The 10,204-nt window shown below is 39.1% G+C and overlaps 1 long non-coding RNA gene across 1 annotated transcript; it reads right to left on the reverse strand.

Annotated features, from left to right (window-relative positions):
- Positions 1–367: 367 nt before the first annotated feature.
- Positions 368–4,502, reverse strand: LOC149165881 (uncharacterized). Its single transcript, XR_016260788.1, has 3 exons — positions 4,077–4,502; positions 3,949–3,986; positions 368–982 (listed from the first exon to the last, which is right to left on the reverse strand). It is a non-coding gene; the product is annotated as an uncharacterized LOC149165881 (long non-coding RNA).
- Between the last annotated feature and the right edge of the window lie 5,702 nt (positions 4,503–10,204).

Genomic DNA, 10,204 nt, shown 5'->3' on the forward strand with positions numbered 1-10,204 from the left:
AGACAATGTCAGTGGTAAGAAGAGTTCTTGTACATGTTGAGTCCGCATGTGGCCAAATGTATTATGTTAATTTGCATTGTATGATGTTTCTTTGACATCCTAGATTGGTAGATCTGGTATACTGCATAAAGTGAAATCGCCAAATGGGAGAGGGTGAATGCAGACTCTAGAGAAGAAGGTGCAGGTTTATGATTTTTCCTTCCCATGTGGCACCATGGTGGAAAAGGAGACATGCAAGATATGTAATTCCACCTTTTGTTAGTATGTATTGTAAATGTTCTCAAAATTTGCAAGTCTTTCGGTAAATTACCCATATGGGCATACCAATATAGCTATAAAAGAATTGCACAACCATCTCTCACAACAATTAAATAGAAACCCTCCTGCTCAATTTATGGAGTACTTGTGCTTGATGACATGAACAAAACATGTATGCACGAACTCTCTCCAACACTGGACAAAACTAATGTCCTTTACATCTTCACCTCTATGCAACCAAATTGTTCTACATACAATCGACCCCTTCAAAACATGTGCACGAATAGACCTGTGCACATAGGATTGTAAAATGTGGTCTCAACTCAGCGGGAAATTTTAACTACACTTCATAGGCTACGAATAACAACTTCAACCTATTATCTATGTGGAATTCCCTCAACCTTCAATCTTTCTCTGCTTCTCTGCACCCTCTGCTCCACGGGCTTACAAATGGCTCCACCTGTTCTTATATGTGAGATGGACAAAAAATAGCTTCTTCACATGGCTCTATCTCAGCCCTTTCACCTTGGCTCAATTGCTCTTTGTGCAAACAAGATCTCTACTGAACGACTATTTAACTTCCTCCATGAGATGCTCATTATAGCTAGGTTCTTGCGGCCTTCAACAAACAATTGAACAAACCTCTACACAAACTTAGCGATTGTCTCTAAAACACATCAAAATTCAACCGTTGGTTCTGATACCATTTGTTTGTATTTACAACCTGCATAGAATTACATACAAAGAAATTTACGTTAGAAACCCTCGCACAACATGAAATTTACATTATAAACCCTGTTGACAGTGTGTCAAGAAAACATCCACAAGGAAAAGTAAGGTCCTTTATTAATCAAGAAGAAAATTTACAACCCAAATCAACCCATCGCTCAAGATACATAAATATATCTTACTTGGCACCGTTACATGCATTATACAAACTGCCATCAGTTTTGTAAACCAACACTATCATATAAACTACCAAAAAATTTAGATGAAATAGATTTGTCTTCTACAATTTCAATTAAAACTGTTATTACAAATTCTAACAAAAAAACGCATCAATGCAGGTGAAATAAAAAAACTATCATGGCAACCGCTCTCATATTCTTAACAAATATTCATGCAGACATAACCTACATTGGCATGATTTTTAGTGTCCAAGACTGGGAAATTTGGCATTGAAATTTGAAACCCTGGGATTCTCATCTATATATCTTCATTGAGTTGGAAACTGACATGGTTATAGTCATAGAAGCCATCTATGCCACTAAAAGTCAATACTAAGGAAACCCAACAGCGAATACAATGTAGGTGGCTCTTGAAAATGGTGGTTGGCTCTAGCTTTTCAGTCATTCGATGACTACAAACGATGGGAAGGGTGTCCAGATGGTCCAAGAGTTAAACTGATGCTTTATTTCAATTATTAACCCAAAAAAAATTATATATGATAGCCAAAAACTTAACAGTTCACCAAGAACACTCCAAATTAACAATCTTGGGGATGATGAGGTTATACTGACACAACAAAATATATACCTGTAAATGAATGATTTCCATCCACCACCTTTCTCGGCCATTAGGTTTACGTTAGGTCTAAACTACAAATTAAACTTGGGTCTAAACAAATTCATAGGATAAAAAAAATTAACATTACTTGTATCTATCTACAGATCTGTTGAGGGATTAAAGGGATAATAAAAAATTTCAATGAGTTTTTTTTTATTACTGGTAAATGCACCATAAAAGATGAGCTCCAATCGGTCGTTCCTCCAACTACATCCAACACCGTAGCAAACTGCAGTCTGTAAGTTCCAAGCCTCTATTGGAAGGCCCTCTTCAAACTCTCTTGATGTCTCCTCATTTCGAAAGTTCCAAACCTCTATTGGAAGGCCCTCTTCAAACTATCTTGATGTCTCCTCATTTCAAAAGTTCCAAACCTCTATTGGAAGGCCCTCTTCAAACTATCTTGATGTCTCCTCATCTCAAATAGGCATTCCCCGGTATACATCACTCCAGCCTGTGAACAATAACCCGGGTGTCGTCTCCTCATTTGAAATGGGAGATCCCCTGTTCCAGATATCACTCTAGTGCACAATTTTCCAGTTATTGCGGTTATTGCTCCAGGCTATTACAGACACTGAAGCATAATTATTCTAGGTATTTCCGTAATAACAGTACCAGAGCTGTTTTCACGTTGGGTCATGGAATTAGCCAAATGAAACTGTGAGCGTCAGCAGTCGGATAACAACAGCAGATCCATCGAATGGGCATCAAAGTGTACTAAGGACTCCATCCCTTTCCATATCCAATCTTTCTCTTCGACCTTTTGCATGATACAATCAGCATCCAGCATGTGCCAACACAGCAGATCCATGGAGCAGGCATCAGGTATACTCAGGAATCAGCTGACAGGGTCTTAAAGACTACAGCGAGTGCTTAGTGATCTGTTGCTGCTGCCAACTACCAGACGCTGACATTAACTCGTGCAAAAACTCAAAAAGAAAAATTGGATATAACAAAGATAAAAAAGACTCACACCAAGTTCATTCCATTATCCAACCTGGAATCTGTCCAAACACTCTTATTACAAAGGGAAATTTCTAACACAATCATACAAGTGAGACATCTGGAACTGTGGAATGATGGTTTGAAATGAGGAGACACGTCCGATTGCTTAGTGACATGTTGTAGTGATATAAAATAAGATAATTATAGTTATAGGTATGTTCAATTAAGGACTACAAAGTTAAAAGGAAGTAAGGAGTACAAAGTTAAAAGGATCGTTAGGCACAATGATGTCCATACAATGTGGGAGAACCACATGGTCTCTTATTAAAAATATAAGATGCATAATATAAAAATACAATGCAGTAACATAAAAGATACAATATATAGAATACCCTGATGGAGAAGATCCAGGAGCTAATGGGTCCGAAGATCAGATCCATCTCTCTTAACATCTGAACACTGAAAAAAAAAATTCCACAAAGTTTAGAGTTCATGCACTTTGGAGGTCTGAAAGACCTAGTCCGGTCTTCCAGGGACAGATCTGAGACGATTTGTGTTTAGATTTGGGATGGATCTGAGACGGTTTGGATTTGGATCTGGGACAGATCTGAGACAGTTTTGCGGCTGAGATGTCGTGTGGCGGAGTGAGATATAGTGATATAATATATATATATATATAAAAGAGGAAATGCTTAAATTTTTTAAATGAAGAGATAACACGGCAATTCGAAAAGAGCCCTCCAAAACACACAAAAAAGCGTCCAACAAATATTCAGTTGGGACAATTTACAGAATGCAGTTCACTACTCCATCGGAGGAGCACAAACGCTGCTGAAGTAAAGCGGATTTGTGTTCCTCTTTCGCGGTACATTACCATAATTAAAAAAGCGCATGCTTAGTGATAGCAGGGAGTTTACTACAACTGGACCAAATAGAAGCCCTAAAACGATATCCCTCCGACCCTAAAACACGGAGGGAAGGGGTTTTCTGTTAAAGAAAAACAACAACAAATTGACCACTGTCTGCCAAATGCGTTTTGCATGGCTCTATATGAGAATCCCTAAAATAATATGTCGCAGTACCCATGACCCCACTCCGGCCAAAAAAACCTATGGGAGGGTTTCATTTAAAGAGGAAAAAAGTTAGAAATGCTTGTAACCCAAAAGAAAAGTGCTATCATACCTGGAGAGCTTTTCGAATTGGGTACAGTGAGCAAAGATCTGCAAACAGCTATGGGTTTAGCAAGAAGGCACTCTAAAATAATTTTCAAATTCAGCATGTGAAAAATTTTGGCAACATAAATAATATACCCTAGTATTTCACGGATCAGGAAGCTTTTGAGCCCTGCTCATTTTTTGTTTTATTGCCGCTACAGATTTGCCGTAGAAGAAATTGATGTGGACAAACTAACACGAATGTGGATCGCAGAAGGTATGGTAATGACAAACAGACAACCCGTTTGATGAGTATGGCCATCAACATGCAGTTGGCTGCTTCATCACAGTTGCTCGATCTCTAGCAGCCAACAATCTGTAATTAGATGCCTCTAATATAATATATATTAGATGGGTTTTGTATTATCTACTAGCCCTTCTAGATCCACATTCGTACACACTGAACGCATCAATTTCTTCATACTGCAAGAAAACCGCTCCTGAGCCTTGCAAAACTGGTCTCTAGGGCCGTCGATTCAGAACTGTAAGATAAGATTTATGAGGAAGGCGAGAAAAATAAGAGAGATGAAAACTAATAAATATTTAGAAAGTTTCTTTTCGATCTTAAAACAACCTATCTCATTCATTCAAGATTTTATTATATTATATTATGAATAAAATTGATTATACTTCTAATACATCATATGTTGAATTTTTTTTTAATTTACTCTAATATGAATAAAGATTGTATTTAAATGAGCGCACCGGATCTATCAAACGCCGAGAGGAATCAAATCTCTCGAGATGCAAATCTATTTTTTGAGTGTAAAATTTGAGGAAAGGTTTGCACCTCAAAAGATTTGATCCCTTTGGGTGCTTGATAGATCGTATGTTAAGATGGATCTAGGTTGGTTTCAGTGGTGTGCAGTCATACAAAATTTGCTAAACATCTAATTATTTTGATTTTAAATATGCTAAAATATTTCTAAGATTAATTTGGTCAATTTAATTTAAATTTTCTTAGTTACCTCAATTTGTTGAGATGAGAGAGACTCTTAGTAACTTGAATGATGAAAAATGATGAAATACAAATTTTGAGTGCAAAGTGTCAATGTAACAATTTTGATAGATAGAAAATGTGAATACTAATAATATAGCCTATTACAAACAATCTTCATTGCAATCAATCTGAAACTATTTTCTTTTACTGTTTCTATTATCACACCTATTAGTTTTTCCATTTTCTCGTATCGATCATATGAAAAGAGTAGTTGGAACCATAGAGCATTCAAATATTTAACTCAATAGAGTAAATATTGTAACAGTCGGGGCGGTTGGTTTGCACACCCCCGAGCCGTGTTCGAATCCGCGGAGCTGCGCGTGCTGCAACGTATTCAGATCCATGGATTATCCTCCGGTGATGGCGATTAATTCACAATGTCACAGTTGTCAGCCTAGTTCTGACATGTATATGTAATATATGTACAAAAAAGAGGGCCCATAATGCTTTTGTAGGGAACTAGCCCCTCCCATTCAAAAAAAAAACATGCCTTGTCTCTGTTGCTCTCCAATATTAATAGTAGTTTTTTCCAAAGTCAATCATTCTAACTTATGGAGTGTTAAACCCCAAATAATATTAGTTTTTCCATTTTCTCGTATCGATCATTTGAAAAGAGTAGTTGGAACCATAGACCATTCAAATATTTACCTCAGTAGAGTAAACAACATACCTTGTCTCTGTTGCTCTCCAATATTAATAGTAGTTTTCTCCAATGTTAATCATTCTGACTCATGGAATGTTAAACCCCAAATAATTTTCAATGGTAGTTATTTTCTATTACTGCGTTGGAATGCAAAGTAATTAACAATGTTGAATGATGAAAAATGACAATAATAAGAATGTAGCCAATTATAAATAGTTTATAGTTTCAAGAAGCAAACATTTGGAGTAAGCAAACATTTTATATAGGATGAAAACTCAAGTATTGTATCTAATGTTGAAAAAAATTTATGTGCTTACATTGAGAGAGTGTGTGTGTTTTGGGTGTGAGGAGGAGAGGCAAGGGGAGATAAATATATAGATAAGGAGGAGAGGGAAGAAGAGAGAGCAAAGACAGGGAGGGAGGAAGAGATATATAGATGGAGAGAGAAATGTTAGAGAGAGAGAGAAGGGGAATAGAGAGAGACTGAGGGGAAAGGGAGAGAGGGAGATATAGAGAGAGAGAGAGTGTGTGTGTATGTTTAGGGGCTGAGATAGAGAGATAGAGAAGGAGAGAAAATGGGAGATAGAGATATAGATGGAGAAGGTAGAGATGTGCTTACAGTGAAATCAATCCACATTATTAATCTAATTACTTTGAAATTAATGTACATCATACATCTTGTTGCATCAAATAAAAAATCAACCTCTACACTAAAATCAACGCATGTAGTGCAAACAATCAAATAGGATTAGAAATCATCTATACTGAAATCAATGCATTTAGTAAAAGAAATCAAATAGGATTAGAAATAAATATCTACACTGAAACCAATGCATTTAATGCAAGCAATCAAATATGAGTAGAAATCAACATCTACATTGAAATCAATGCATCTAGTGTAAGGTATTAAATATTATTAGAAATCGACATCTATGCTGGAATCAATGCATCTAGTGCAAGTGATTAAATAGGATTAGAAATTAATATCTACACTGAAACCAATGCATCATGTGCAAGAAATCAAATAGGATTAGAAATTAATATCTACACTGAAACCAATGCATCTAATGCAAGCAATAAAATATGAGTAGAAATCAACAGTATGCTGAAATCAATGCATCTAGTGTAAGGTATTAAATATGATTAGAAATCGACATCTACACTGAAATTAATGCATCTAGTGCAAGCGACCAAATAGAATTAGAAATCAATATCTACACTGAAACCAACGCATCATGTGCAAGCAATCAAATAGGAGTAGAAATCAACATCGACATTGAAATCAATGCATCTAGCGTAAGGTATTAAATAGAATTATAAATCGACATCTACATTAAAATCAATGCATATAGTGCATGTCATCAAATATGATTAGAAATCAACAACTACATTGAAATCAATGTTAGGGTTCCACCCTAACCCCCTTATTTATGTAGTAGGATCGAGTCATAGTTATGGTTAAGTAAGGAGTCAATAAAGCCCATATTAATAATTGTAAGTGGTTAACCCGCAATTAATGACGGGACCACAACTAGTTGCAAATGGGCCATGGTATTAGATAGATGGTATTAATAAGAACCATGGTATTGATCCATGGTATTGCATGTATGAGTCATATATAAAGGATAGAGACTCCTTGCGAGGAACATCGTGTCTTATTTTGTAATCGAGCTCTGCTCTATTGGAGGTTGCCCCCTCGAAGAGGCAAGTGAACATTTATTTCTGAATAATAAAATACTTGTTGTTTCTCACTATTATATGTTCTGGGTATATTTCTTCGCATATTCTGTATTCCGGTATTGTCTTGCAGGTTAAGAGCATAACAAGTGGTATTGGAGCTCTTTCCAAGGCCGATGGGATCTCCATTTCTTAGCAATTTTTTTTTTGGCTAGAGACGTGTTCTGGCGTCTTTAAACCACGGGATCTGTCGTTGAGCGCATAAACCTGCAGATTTGGGGAGGCATGCACGCAGGAAATACAAGAGGTGGTCACGCTTGTTGGACTCCCTTGTAACCCCTGTGGGTACCCCTTCGAGTAGTAGCACATTACACAGAACCGCGCACGGATTGTCTTCCAAGTACCCTCTGGGTATATCGGAAGCCCCCTAGCTCCTTTGAAACCTTGCCATAGATAAACCATCGACCATCTTGCTGCTACAGTACACCGAGAACAGCACTCGGAGAGATTACTCGCCCGTAAGATAGGGTAGTCGGGTTGTATGGCTAAGGGTATGGTTGATCCTCCTTAGTTAGAGCCCTGAAACATTGGACCGAGTATTACTGTCAGACCCTTATGTATATTGCGATCTGTAGCACCTGACACTCCTCAAGACCATAGTTCCCTTTTCTATCTCGGGATCACGCATAATCTCTGCCAGATCAAATCTCGCAAGTGGGGTTGCAGTAGCAGCAAACATCAGTCCCGCAGTTCCGAGTTAGCAGACCAGCGTTTCTGATCCATCAGATCCGCAGCAGCAATCGGTGCCACTGCTCAGAGCTATCCGATCAACCATTCAGATCTCTCAGATCCACCAGATCTGAGTAGTTGTGTGGGGTTCCTATATCGAGGCGTGATTTTCGCAGGACTTTTGGCAGCATTAACATTTTGGGGATTCGGCAGTATTCCTAAGCAAGCAGTAAAATTCCGTTAGGAGTTTTCAAAAAAAAAGAAAAAAGGTCTGAGATCCCCCAGGCCTCTTATTGGTGATCTAGCCCATAAGAATCAGGACGACGAGTTGAGCAAGGTGTTAGTGAAAAAAATTCAGGCAGTCCCAAATTTCAAGTACCTCGGATCGGTGCATGGTAGAAACTAGAGCGCAAGCTATGGCCAATGAGAAGATCAACAAACTTGAACGATCCTTGCAAGCCCTCCAAGCTCAGCTTGACAGACTAACTAACACACTCTTTAAGGGCAAGGAGGAAGCCCGCGAGAAGGCGTATATTGGCAATGGACACAGTGAGGGTGAGTCTAGCCACTCTCTTCACCTTTGGGGCACCCACCAACAATTCCGTCCGAGACCTCCCAAGTTGGATATGCATAAATTTGATGGTTCTCACCCGGCCGCATGGATAGCACAAATGGAGCAGTATTTCAATCTGAATAACATCTTAGATAATGAGACTCAGCTTATGGTGGGGAGCATGTACTTGGACAATGAAAGATGGCAATGGTGGGAATGGCATCAACGTTGCAATGGAAGTTTTCTGACTTGGGCCACCTTCAAAAAAGCTCTTACAGAGTGCTTTGACCAGGAATCTTCTTTATTGGGTCGTCTCACTAAGCTCCGACAGACTGGCACAATGGATGAATATATTACAGCCTTTGAAGCCTTAGCTTTCCGCACTAGGGATCTCTCAGATGCGTTCTACACAGAATGTTTTATCAGCGGTCTTAAAGAGGCCATACAAGCCCACGTCCGACTACACGACCCTCCCACATGGTCGAGGCTTTCAAGGTAGCTCGTAACGTGGAACGTGCGTTAGCAGCCTAGTCCATTCGCCCAAATTTCACCGCCAAGGGTCGCCCCCCACAGGCTCACAGCACGACTCAAACACTTAAGGTTCAAAAGGTGTCACCTGCAGAAATGGTCGAAAGAAGAAAATAGGGATTATGTTACTACTGTGATGAAAAATACTCCCCAGGTCATAAATGCAAGGAGCCTAAATTGTTTCAAATTGATGCCACTGATTACAACTCATCGGAGGAAGCCCCACCACTTGAGGAACCGGAGGAGGTAGAAGAGGACAACTAGAAAGACAATGTCCCTGACGAACCAGTTATTTCGCTGCATGCTTTGGCAGGGATTTCATCACCTCAAACTCTCAAAATCAGAGGTTTTATTAAATATCGCCCAGTAGTAGTCTTGATTGATAGTGGAAGTTCACATAATTTCATCCATCAAAAAGTCGCGGAAGCAGTGCATTGTTTTGTACGAGCAGTTTCTAACTTCCAAGTCCAAATTTTGAATGGGGGAAAAATGAAATGTGAAGGCCGCTGTGAAAATGTCAAACTTCAAATGGGGGATTATCAGTTGAAGACCCACATGTTTGCCATACACATGGGAGGGTGCGACATTGTCCTCGGTGCTGAATGGCTTCGCACACTTGGGCCAATCACAATGGATTTCCAGGAGTTATATATGAGCTTTAAGCAGAACAACTCCACACATACCCTCCGTGGACTCCAGGCGGGAGCTCCCTCTATCATCAGCTCACATAGGATGGAAAAATTGCTAAAAAAGGGCCATCATGGAGTTATATCTCAATTTAATGCCATCCAGGCCGTCGAACCCAATTCTCTGCCGATTCATCTTGAGATGCAACAGATTTTAAATAACCATCTGCCAGTCTTTGACAAGCCTCATGAGCTTCCACCCTCGCGAGGGGAACATGATCATAGCATCACCTTGGTTCCAGGGGCCCAACCACCAAATGTGCGCCCATACAGATATCCGTTCACCCAAAAGAATGAAATAGAAAAAATAATCAAGGAACTTTTGGAAGCAGGTGTCATTCGTCCCAGCATTAGTCCTTATTCATCACCGGTGGTCATGGCGCTCAAGAAAGATGGGGAATGGCGGAT

The sequence above is a fragment of the Pinus tabuliformis genome, chromosome 5_1 (assembly GCF_031772625.1).
Source record: "Pinus tabuliformis cultivar Carrire ecotype Pingquan chromosome 5_1, CPIR1, whole genome shotgun sequence".
NCBI lineage: Eukaryota > Viridiplantae > Streptophyta > Pinopsida > Pinales > Pinaceae > Pinus > Pinus tabuliformis.